At 35.7% G+C, this 13,634-nt stretch overlaps 1 pseudogene; it reads right to left on the reverse strand.

The window, feature by feature from the left end:
* Positions 1–8,446, reverse strand: part of LOC141334075 (uncharacterized) — a 12,146-nt pseudogene extending 3,700 nt beyond the window's left edge.
* Between the last annotated feature and the right edge of the window lie 5,188 nt (positions 8,447–13,634).

Below are 13,634 nucleotides of genomic sequence, written 5' to 3' on the forward strand. Positions count from 1 at the left end.
AATTTGCAGAGCGGTACATCAGACGAACATGTATTCTGCATGATGGGATAGACAGTAGACAGGCTGAGTTGAAAAGTGGCTTTTCAGGGCCGCTCACAGACAAATATTAAAGCATAAGCACTCTTTTCATGAAAAAAAAAATCATTTATTTTTCATTTTTTAAACAGAACGAAATCATCATCATAACACGATCAAACGTGTGACATTTTTCTTATTTATTTCTGATACTATTTAGGCCTACATTTTCTGTAAAATCAAACTTTCATCTAAATAATATTCCAAGTTCAGAGTCAAAAATAACAGTTTTGATCTGATCATCTTAAATCCTCTGGGTCTGAGGGCAGATTAGTATGGAGATTAATCCTAATAAACAAGCCGCTACAATTGAAACAATTACATTAAAATTATTAAAACAGTGTATTTCTATATAACTCCAGCAGCGTGCATCCTCCTTTAGGTCAGGACTGTGGCAAAGGCAGCGCGGACAAACGCTTAGCTCCCTCACATAATATAATCACATCATCTATAACAGGAACATCAGATCGTTTTTATGACATATGTCGTTTTAACTAGAAAATTATGTCGTTTTAACGAGAAAAGATGTAGTTTTTACGAGAAAAGATCTCGTTATTACGACATAGCTGAGTGGGAAAAAAATAAGTGTGTGGCAGCAATGCGTCACCGTAGATTGACGTAATGTAAAAGCCGAAATCTCATTGGTCTAACGCTTCACACGCGGGAGTAATGACGATGGTCCCAGCACTTTCTCCGGGATTGATTATATTTTGTAGCAAACTTTCCACGGACCCCCAGGAAGTGCGCCACGGACCCCACTTTGAGAACCACTGGATTAAATGGTACAAACGTGGACCCTCTGGCAGTTGGAAACATATCTGTACCTTTTTTACCCCTGAATGGTACATATGAGTACTCTAAGGTGCAACTATGACCCATCGAGGGTACAACTTCACCATTTGTACCCTAAGTGTTCACAAATGCACCCCAACCGTACCCTTTTTTCTGACAGTGTACTGTACAAGTTTGGTAAGATTACTTGCACGTTTAGTGGTGCAATTTACGAGATACATCACATGTACCAAGTACTGCTGTAACAAGCAATTCGAAAAACTCTAACATCTCCATAAATGTTCGACTAAGGTAAAAAAAAACTTTGGATGGGGTATTTAGATGGGCTTCGGAGTGCATAGCAATTAAGTCAATTCTACTCCGAACCATCCCTTTAAGTCATTCCTCCTCCGGCCATTCCCTAGACGTCGCCTCCCCACAGACAAGAGAATTTTCAGTTATCGTTTGTCTCGGACACGGCACATCTCTGAAAATGCATTTGGCATCCTCAGCCAATGCTTCCGGGTTTTCCAAAGAACTTTACAGGTTCAACCAACTGTTGTTGACAAAGTTGTAAAAGCTGCTTGTGCATTTTGCAATTATTTACACCCGAATGGAAATGACCGGGATCATGCCACAGAGGATGCCCATGATTGTGAGCAAACACTACAATGTTTTAGGGGGCAGCAAGCATCTGTGGAGGCACAAAATATCCGAGAACTGTACAACGAGTACTTCAACTCACCAGCAGGAGAAGTTGCTTGGCAATACGACCATGTGAACCATGGTCTGGACAACAGATAAAATCAAACTGTAAATTTGTGCGATATTCACTATTCCCATTTAGAAATCTACATTTCTAAGTACCATCTCCTCATGTCATGTATGCCGTTTTATTGTTTTATTGACATTGGAGGAATGTATTTTAAAATAAAAATTGTAGTTAATTCATAAATGTTTTTTTCTCTGTTTGCACCATTCACTGACACTACTGTGTAAAGTATGTTGCAGCAGACAAATCATAAAATATCACACATTATGCAGCGAATTTGAGAAAATGTTAACAGAGAAATTGCTTGTAAATTTTTTTTTTGGATTAAAAATACACATTTTCAAAATGACATAACATGTTATATCAAAAAAATATTTAATTTGCTGTGGTGAGTGCTGGTATATTAACTGATGAAAGAATTGGATGCAATAGATTTGATAAAAAAATATTCAAGTTCACAGAGAAATTGTAAAGAGAAAATTACAAGAATTTTTTTTTTAACGATTTATTTGTGAATTACTCTAATAAATAAGTATAAGACAAATAAGTAATGCACAAATAAATTGTTAAAAAATCATACAAATGTGATTTCCGGATTTTTGTTTTTAGATTCTCTCTTTCACAGTAGAAATGCACCTATGCTGAAATTTGTAGACCCCTCCATGATTTCTAAGTAAGAGAACTTGTAAAATCACAGGGTGATCAAATATGTATTGACCTCACTGTATATCCATACACATGTTTATGTATATGTGTATATATTTTTTCTTGTATTTTTCTCTTTACAATTTCTCTTTGAACTTGAATATTTTTTTATCAAATCTATTGCACCCAATTCTTTCATCAGTTAATATGCCAGCACTCACCACAGCAAATTAAATATTTTTTGATATAACATGTTCTGTCATTTTGAAAATGTGTATTTTTAATCCAAAAAAAAATTACAAGCAATTTCTCTGTTAACATTTTCTCAAATTCGCTGCATGTGTGATATTTTATGATTTGTCTGCTGCGACATACTTTACACAGTACTGCCAGTGAATGGTGCAAACAGTGCAAAAACATTTATGAATTAACTACAATTTTTATTTTAAAATACGTTCCTTCAATGTCAATAAAACAAGTGAACAATATTGCAAATAAACATTTATGAAATAGACATTTTCAATTATATTTCTTGAATGTAAACCCCTGTAGACTGTTGCGCTGGGGACAATCTCCTTAGTGTTGGTATCAAGCCAAGAGCAAACAAGCAGTTTTCATCATTCTGTTGCTCTTTTCATTGCTCTCTGTGCTCCTCTTTCTCTTTTCTGCACTGCTCTTTCATGCTTTCCCTGTACCTCTCCAAAAAGTCTGGCGTCTCTGACCATTTTCTTTTGTTTACATTGGACCTCAAAACAGTTGGGCTGGTGATGGATGATCCTGAAGATGTGCTTGATGCCTCCTCACTTTCACTCACATCATTTTGGACCACCACTTGGTCAACCACTTCACCCATGCTTTCAGCAGAAATATTGCTGTGAACACTGCTAAGATAAATTCAGTTTACATCAGAAACAATAATTCACACAAACTAATATTTTGAAGTGTACAGAGATCATGCCATGTTTTCATGTTAATCACTGTTTAATGTCAATGCATTACATATCGTATAGCTCATTCAGCTATGTAATGTTAGTGTTAATACCTTCGAAATTCAGTTGATGTTGCGAGGAACTCCATCACCTTCATAAACTTCCACGGCTTCTTGTTGTTTGCATCCTGTCCACTTCGGCAATCATCCTCACGCTTTTTCCTGGTGTACGTATCACATAAGCTTTTCCACTTCTATTTAACCTCCTCCACTACAACACACAAATTATTCTTCCCGGGGGGAGCAGGCTTAGGGTGTCCTGTGCCTTGAGTCTCTGCTCGTGGATGTTTCCTGATCCAACCAACCCCCTCCCCCCTCAACATCACTTCCTGTCTAACTACTGTTCTGTCAAATTAAAGCAAAAATGCCAAAAAATGATCTTTAAAAAGTTTAAACTGGCAAAGCACACAGCTATGTCTCTTACAGTTTTGAGTGTACGTTGTGAGCAAATAATTTGTAGGGATCTACCAGAAGAAGAAGCCATTATAAACAGTTGATTTGTACAGAGACATCTGATCACCAAACTACATCGGGACGATTTGTGCTAACAATGCACGTTTTTAGCGAACCGTACCTTTGGCCAAAAGACCATCTCTCGAGTTGGTCTCAGTTCAATTCGCATCTAAGGGTCTGAAATCGATTGGAGTGTTTAGGAGTAGTTTCTGTTGGAGTGTTAACAAATGGAGAAGGGTCCCCTTTAATGCAGTAAGTTATGCCTACATTAATATAATAAAATTCCATTTACGTTTCATATTTAGGATGAAATACCATGGTTCAGTTACTTAATACAGTAAATCAATGGAAAAGCCTTCGAACTGGATCAATCATGGCCCTAGTGTGAATTTTTATATGGACTTTAAAGTTTTCATTTTGTTCGGTTTATGTCCTCTCTTCAGTGTGAATTCTCATGTGCCTGTTAAGGCCTACTCTATGATTGAATCTTCTTCCACATTGACGACAAATAAAGGGATTTTCTCCAGTGTGAGTTCTCATGTGGACTACAAGGTCTCTATTTTGAGCGAAACTTTTTCCACAAAGGCTGCAGATGTAAGGCTTTTCTCCTGTGTGAATTCTCATGTGCCTTTTAAGCTCTACTTTACGAGTAAAGCTTTTTCTACACAGTTGGCAGGAAAAAGGTTTCTCCCCAGTGTGAATTCCCATGTGGCTTTCAAGATTTGTTTTACGAGTGAAACTCTTTCCACACTGCTGGCAGGTAAAGGGACTCTCTCCTGTGTGAATTCTTGTGTGCTCTTCAAGAGCTCTTTTACGATTGAAACTCTTCCTACATAGTTGGCAGGTGAAGGGAAACTCTCCTGTGTGAATTCTCATGTGCTCTTCAAGACTTCTTTTACGAGTGAAACTTTTTCCACACTGTTGACAGCTGAAAGGCTTTTTTCCAGTGTGAATACTCATGTGGACTTTAAGGTTTCCTTGTTCACTGAAACTCTGAAGATTCTCATATTGATCTTCCTCTTCAATCTCATTAAGTACTTCTTGCTCCTCTTTCAGCGCCATTAGGTCTAAGGTGAAAAAGCAAACAAATTAAAGTTTAAAACAGCAGTTTAATGGCACAAGAAAACAGATATCAATATATTTAGGGAATGTTCATAGGACACATTTTTAATTAAAAACTAAAATTTTCAGGAATTCTGCAACTAGGAATAACTGCAGGCTGGAGCAACAGGCATGACAAAAAATTCAGGCATGCTGCCAGGTCGGGTGAAAAAAAAATGTCTTTGATTGGTCAACAAAGCTGTCTGTCAGGATGTGGGGTGTGGTTAGGAGTAGTTTCTGTTGTACCCTTTTAGTTTTTGGCACACCCATTGCTCCAGACTGCAGCTACCCCTGTCTCTGAGTTTTGGCTGTTCATTTACACAACAACCTGAATTTGGAGGCCTGAAAACACAAGCTTTTGAAAATAGGTTTGAAAATAGGTTGCAAGGTTAGGTTGCAAACTATAGTAAACAAAAATGTGAATGTGTGAAAGCAGTGATGTTAGAAATGGCATGCATAATACAGCCTTTTTTTAGTCCATGTGAATGGGGATCATTTTGACAAGTTGTTGTCTTATTATTAGTACATTGTTGCCATGCAAACATAGCGCATTTACATGATAATAGTAGAGGTTGAACGATATTGGATTTGACTAATACTGACAGTTAGGTTAGACCAGTGGTTCCCAAATCCAGTCCTTGGGGCCCTCTGCTCTGCACATTTTGTATTTCTCCTTTAATTAAAGTACCTGATTCAGATCATCAGCTCATCAAGAGAAGGATTCGTGCACTGACCTGAGTGTGTCAGATTTAGAAACATACAAAATGTGCAGAGCAGTGAGCCTCGAGGACTGGAGTTGAGAACCACTGGGTTGGACCACACTGGCCAAAACAAACAGCAGGAGGCATTAATCAAGCCGCTCTTGTACTGTATAAGAATAACGGACATTCTTAGCCACTTGAGCAACTCAACCTGGAAAAACCCAGGGGAATTGTTGTCTAGGAACATCCCTGCTGGCTATTTCCTAGAACAGAGTTCCTACAACTATGCGGTGAGAAAGCCCTATTAAAGAGACCTCTTTACTGACTCTGAAAACACCAGGAGATGAAGATGCTCAGGGTTCCTGATCACATGTGTGAACACCATAGTCCTGCAGCAGGAGGCATGAAAACTGAAGATGCGATTAGAGCAATAAAATGCAATGTCTGTAAATTAACTGTAATAAACTTCAGCTCAATAATAAACAAAACATTTTAGTTTCATCCGTTTTGTACAGTCTGCCTTCTTTTAGTAAGTGCACTTGCACAAAAACAAGTTCAGTTGTGGATGCTGCTGATTGCAGCTTATATATCGACAGTCCATCATGCACTGGCTCTGCTTTGGAAATAAATGGCCTCTTTCATCTCTCATTTTAACCCATATCATAGTGTGCACTGTTCTAAACATTAATATTTTATGTGCAACAACAACATGCTCCGTCTCAGTGGACTCACTTGTTTTTATTTTTTTACTCTATGATTTAAATGTGATGATTGTACTGTGAACACCTTTCATCTTTTCATCACTTTAAGAGTTTTTCTGTGTTGTTTGGATGTATTTTAAAGAGTTGCCAATCAAAATGATGAATGACCGATATTCCCTTTTCTTTCTGCAGTATTAGCTCATCTGCCCCTTGTACATGCTTCCCCTGAGGGACATTATTTCACTTTTATGCAAGTAATACACCTTTTCTTTATTTCCGTACATCCTCCTCTTCAGCAGAGTCAATTTAAAAAATCTGATAATTACACACAAGGCATTTAATGGCTATAACTCCTCAGTACTTAAGCAACCTTCCATTGTATTATACTAAATTAGTTTACCTGCAGGCTCCTCTCAAATTTACTTTTACAACTTCATTTAATCATTTTTAAGAGAGTTACAAACATTCTGGCCAAGAAATGTTCCACACTTTTTAAAAGCTTCTATTGTCTGAGGCTATCTCAGTTTAAACTTTTCAGCTAAACATATATAAATCTATATAATCTATATCTATCTGCCATCAGGTAGAAGGTACCGGAGTATCAAAGCTCGCTCTGTGAGACTGCTGAACAGCTTTCTTCTCCAGGCTGTGAGAGCCCTCAACTCCAATCTCCCTGTTCCCCTCTGAAAGCATGAAAACCTCAGCCTTCTCCCCCACATCATTAAAACTGTTGACAATTGTCTTAAGTGCAATTCTGAGCTACACACAGGCAGGGGCGTAGCACCCGGGGGGGGACGGGGGGGACATGTCCCCCACACTTTTTTTGACCTAGCACCAATATTTCCGCCATTGTTCTCTGATTTGTTACTTAGATTTGAGTGAACTAACATTTAGCCAATCACAGCGCAAATCTCTTGGGTGTCCTCAAATTGCCACTTTGGTGCTGTAAAATGTCCATTGTTCTTCTATTTAGAATTTATTATACTGTATGAACATCACCATACTGTCCCCCCCACTTTTAAATTGGCTGCTACACCCCTGCACACAGGTGAGTGGGATATATACAAACCACCTGTAGTAACCCACTTATGTACACCAGATACTTAAACGCTCGCTGCTACAAAGACTCAAAGATCATATGTTTACTTGTGCTTTGCACTACGAATCTTTTTGCACTGTGCTGCTTCACTCAAAATCTTTCATCTGCACAACTTAAAGGATAACCAAAATGCAACCTGGGCTGTTATACAAACTTATATCTAAAAGCATATTTACGACAAACAAGCTGTTTTTGAGATTGACCGTGATTTTGTTTTGTGGTCAATGGACGGTGAATGGGAATACTAGGGGCATAACTTTGTAAAATCGATATTTTTACAACACTAAGAAGGCTCGACACACCATGAAACTTTGCTCGAAGTATCGCCTGGGTCTCTGCACATGAACTCCAGCATTGAGAACATTGTTAGTGTACACAGAGTTTACTAAAAAGAAAGGTTTTGAACAACTCACTTTCACTGTTTGGGTTTCCGTTCGCAGCCGTCTTGCCAGTCAAGAAGAGTCGATCTCCGAATGCGAATGAATGGACTCCATAGGATGAAATATTAGGCTTATATGAGGCTCTTTTTACAACTAGAAGGTTAATATTGTTTTTCACTTGCGACAAAACAATAAATTAGCCGTGCATTTATATGGAAATATGCTTTAGGAGCTATCCATCCTCGCATTCGGAGATCGACATTTCTTGACTGGCGAGACAGCCGCGAGCGGAAACTCAAACAGCGAAAGTGAGTTGTTCAAAACCTTTCTTTTTAGTAAACTCTGTGTACACAAACAATGTTCTCAATGCTCTAGTTCATGTGCAGAGACCCAGGCGATACTTTGAGCAAAGTTTCATGGTGTGTCGAGCCTTCTTAGTGTTGTAAAAATATCGATTTTGATGCGCTCAAAGTTATGCCCTTAGTATTCCCATTCACCGGCCATTCCCATTCCCATCTTATGTGACAATGTCACATAAAACCACTTTAATTAGGAAACTCATCACATTCTTCAAAAACATTATTACTGTAAAGCTGTACATTTTAATAAGGATCAAATGAAAAACAACCTGTTTGTGTCTCAGTTTCTTCTTGTCTGACTATGAATGCTTCTTCAATCCTCATGTCTTCACTCTCCTCTTTAATAAACGCCATCTTTTTAACAGTGGGTCACATGGATTTCAGTTGCTCAAGAGTTTTCTGTGTGTTTGAATAATTCAGAATAATTAACAGAGAGAAAAATAAATCCAAATTAAATCTTTGAGTGTGTCTCAATCAGCTTCCACTGGTATAAGAGTCAGTGAATAGAATTAAATTGCCTGAGAGTCAAAAAAAAAAAATACAACTCAAAATTAGAGCTACATATTAATAAAGATACACACACAAACTATAGATATTTTTATTTTGGAATTCATGATTTACATTTGGTACTTAATTTACATTTAACACTTCCATGAAAACATTTGGAGTTGGTTTATTAAAGTTTTCATTAACATGTTTGTGTTCTCGTTGGTGTGATTGTCATTGTTTCGAGCAGCAGGAGTCTGTCAGCGCGCGCTCATTTGAACGCTTCGAATCACTGAATCATTTTATGACGCAAATGATTCCATGAACTCGGAGTTTACTCGAAAAGCTCCGTTTGTCTCATATAACGATAAACTGATGCATGAGGGAGCGAAACGAGACGCCCCTTTTACTCATGTGCGGATGCACTTTATTTACACATTCTAACATTCATAAATGTTACCTAAAGTATTACAATGTTAATTTCAATAAAAATGCATGCCATTATATCATTTATAAAAACTACAACACTGCCTGAACATTTTGTACCATTGTAAACACTGAATGCTTAAAAGCACAAACCTTTCTTCAGCCGAATCACAACAGATGCGGGAGCGCGCTCAGCCGTATGACCTCACATCACCAGACCAAAATAAGAGCCCCGTTCAAAATCATAATAAGGAATTCAGAGTTCATACATAAATGCATGCTGAATAATGTGCTGAAAATATTAATAAATCACGAGAGAGTGTGAGATAAGGTCTAAAAGTCACAATTGTCATGTTTAGGCGCATAAAGCTTTATATAGTAAAATGCAAAAAGAAAAATAGAAATTAAAAATAGCTGTTAAACATAGCTGGAGTATGAGCTCATAAAGCAGTGTTAATGCATTTCCAGCTGGCACATGACCTTTAACATTGAAATTTGGTTGAAATAAGGTCAGTTGCCTATATTAACGCCATCGGCCATCAATGACAGAAATTCAACGTTGACATGACTCTTTTCACACTTATGGGGTTCAAAGAAATTGAAGTAGTCATAGTTTTGTAAACTTCTGTAGTGGTAAATGGAAACTGCCACAAATATGTTTTTGTGTCCTCAAAAAAAAAAAAAAAAAAATCCCTGATAGTGTTTCAATAACTTTCCAAAAGAGAAATACACAAATAAACAAACAAACAAACAAACAAAATAGCCAGAGATTGGTTACAATAGTCAAAAGAGTGATAGATCAAATTTGCCAGCACACAACCTTTGTAACAGTTACAGCATTGACTAGTTTTATGTGAATTTAATGGCAAGGTATAAAAACAGAAAGTATTGTGTTTTAAATGTACATTAAATGAAAAACAAAATAAGTAGAGAAAAGAAAACAGAGAAAATATTCCAAGATTTACGATGTTAATAACTTTAGAAAAGCATCATCACAGGGGCACGAAATGCTATTCTATATACAACTTTTTTATGAGGTTTATGTGTATTTGGGATTCTTGAGAGGGGTGTACGAATGGACTTTTATTTTGCTCTGGTGATGTGACGTCATAAAGATGCGCGCTCCTCATCTGTTGTGATTCATCCTAATAGAGGTTTGTGGGTTTTAAAGTTGTTAAACTAATGCACACTGTAATATCAATTAAAACATTTAGGCTACAAGCTATGTAAAATAAATACATCCGTCATTGTTAAATATAATGTTGTAATGCTTTATTTGGTGTTACTTAAATAAAACATTAGCCTTAAGTTACAGAGAAGGTGCGTCTCATTTCGCTCTGTATCATGAATCAATCTTGTGATGATAAGAAGTGATGAGAGAAACTGAGAATCCGAATCATTTGAATCAAATCATTTGTGAAATGATTCAGTGATTCGGTTCAGCGGCACACGGACTACAAACGACAACAACAAACACAAACCAGTGAATGACAACCGAGAATGATTTCATGAGAGTGTAATATATTAGATATGATAAACAAATAATTAAACACCAAATATAAATTAAAATAGCCTACCTAAATATGAACGGTTTTGTAATTTGTAAATATTTAATACTTTTTATATGTACTCCGACTGTCTTACTAGTGCACTGACTACTGAACTAGCAGCTTATTAAAACGCACTTAGAGATTTAGTTTGCATTGATTTTTTCTGTCTATTAATTATTCTCATCTTAAACAGGACAAAGTGTACAAACACACAGAAAAACTCCTGGAGAATCAACAGAGATTCATGATACACATTTTAAAAATGGCGTTTATTAAAGAGGAGAGTGAAGACATGAAGATTCAAGAAATATTCAAACATGAAGATACTGAGGAACAAACAAAGATGGTGTTTATTAAAGAGGAGAGTGAAGACGTGAAGACTGAAGAAGCATTCAGAGTCAAACATGAAGATACTGAGGAACAAACAGGTTGGTTTTTATTCTCAAAGTGTTGATCACATGACAAACACTAACACTGAATATCTTTCTTTCACAGTGTGCATTTGTTATTATGACATCATGCATTAAGATTGTAACAATCATATGGAATTAACCTAAACAATATGTATGTGTGTGTATATATATATATATATTATAAATTGTAACAATAAACCCAATATTTGCTTTAAATATTAAAACCATTTATTTCTAGCACAGGGCTTGACATTAAGCTTTGACATGTGCTTGTCCTTCGGACAAGTAAATCAGTAAATCATTCACTTGTCCGAGTAAAAAGTGTACTTGTCTGATGCAAAAAAGAGCCTTTTTTGCCGTAAATTAATCTATTCTGAAGCATCACTACTCTATAAGGTCTCACTTTTAATCAGAATTTTTGTGATATTTACCTTAAATTGATTTCTAGGACACTTTTTAACTTTATTTTCCTAACCTTACTAAATGTGTCATCATTTACATTCAATTCTGAAATTTTATCAATACATTCAATTAGAATAACTAGACTCTGTTTGGTTACCATTCAGATTAAGTCAGTATCAACAAACTCCATCTTTCCACTGCACAGGAAAAACCCAGCCTGCATCGAAAATGCCATTTAAATGTATTTACTTAGACTGTTTAATGAAGATAAGAGGTTCCAAAAAATGCATTTACACAGTAAAATTGCAAATGTATAAATAATGTAATAAGATTAATGTTGTGCTTTTTTTAACATTATAAATCTAAAATGTTGAAAAAATGCAATACTTTTAAATATGAAACCGAACCACCAATAGATGGCAGTAAGTCACTGTCTTAATGAGTGAGTCACGGATTCAACCAGTTCATTCACTGACTCACCCCATTCATTAAATTAAATGCTAAATCATTCAGTATTGAAACGCCGCTGTGTGACGCGACTGTTCTGCTGTGGCTTTGCTTAGAACTATTTCGTTAACAAAAACGGTCAGTGATGTGTCTAAAATGTAAGTCAGTTAATAATAACTACTAGTTTATTGAACTACTGTTGTATAAAATCAATGTCACGTTTGCAATCGCAATGGTGCTTACCTATATTATGTTATACAATATTTATCTTTTTTTTCTACCGCAGTATGTTTGTTTCTTTGTGTATGCTGTTGCGCCTATTAGTTTTAAAATTTCCATGATTGAGATAGCTTAATACGTGATACTTGAGACTGTTTACACTGTAATACAATCAGAATCATTCTCTCCAAAGTTTCGGTGCCACGCTAGTTATTGTTTGTTATTGATTTTTAATCAGGTTACTTGTCCGATCGGACAAGTAAAATTCTCCTTCACTTGCCTATTCACAAAATCCACTTGTCCCGGACAAGCGTTAATGTCGAGCCCTGTAGCACTTTGGCTAATTATGCAAAAGTAAGAAAATAACTTATTTTACGCAGAAGCAGACCTTGAAATGTGAGTAATCATATTTGGCTACTGCATGCTGTCTACATTTGTTAATTTTTAGCTATTTGGTAAGCAAATAAAACAGCCAGTGGACACTAAGCCTACATCTAAATTAATCCCGATACAACTGAAAACAGCCATTTTGTTTTAAAATTTTCTCCATCCACACTAGCGTTTTCAAGCATTTGAAAGTGAGGTGATGGAGGGGGCATGCGAACAAAATACTGTGCTTTGGCTTTCGTTTACTTAACCCCAACTTTTGAAAGTAACATCAAAACTAAGCAAGTATTTCTGACAAGCCAAATTCTGTTTTTACTATAAAAACAAATATTGACTGTACATAGAGATCGATTTAAGAAACTATTCGATACAGAAACATCCATTATGAGTTGTTATTAATGTTTCAAAATACAAGCAAGAATGCAATTTTCCTTGAACATCCAAATTATTGCAAATGTTGATTTTATATAAGTTAAACAAAAAGTTAATAAGTGAACATTTTACATTTTTAAATGTAGCCTACATTTTACACACAATATTGTTATATTTTACAACAAAATAATAATAGTTCCAACGTAATCCACAACAGAACTGGTGTGTGTCTACAAGAAACAGCAGTGTTTTGTTACTGAATGAATCTGCAGCTTTAAATGATTCAGAGAGACAGTGATCATTAATCCATTCATAACTACAGCCGTTTGCTTCATGACTAAATAAATAAATAAATAAATGAGTGACACAATGCCTTGCTCATTAAGACAGTGACTTACCGCTACCTACTGGTGATTTTAGCTTTAAATCTACAAGTTTTGCCATCAATTTATTGCTTTGTTAGTATATTAATAATACACTTAATGGAATGTTAACCCTTTAACTGCCCCACCAAGAAAAAGGCAATGGAAAAAAAATTTGTTTGCATTTTTTTTTTATCTCTTTATGTCACTAATAACCACACTCAATGTTTTTTTTTTCTATAAATCCCATCATTTTTTAAATATTGACCTCTACCAAACGGTTGATATGTCACTTAATGGTAAAAGTACTGGAATTCACACTTATACTATGAAAATATGAACTATAACACTAATTTATTTAAAATTATAATCTAAAAAATATTTTTGTATATTGAATCTTCTTTATTTATTGAAGTATGCCATAAAATATTTCAGGTTTTCATTTTATCACGGAAATTATGTTTTCTTGTTTTTAATACCAAAATAAAAAGAACTCAAATAACTAAAACTAACAAAACAAAAGAC

This window comes from Garra rufa, chromosome 4 (genome assembly GCF_049309525.1).
Source record: "Garra rufa chromosome 4, GarRuf1.0, whole genome shotgun sequence".
NCBI classification, from domain to species: domain Eukaryota; kingdom Metazoa; phylum Chordata; class Actinopteri; order Cypriniformes; family Cyprinidae; genus Garra; species Garra rufa.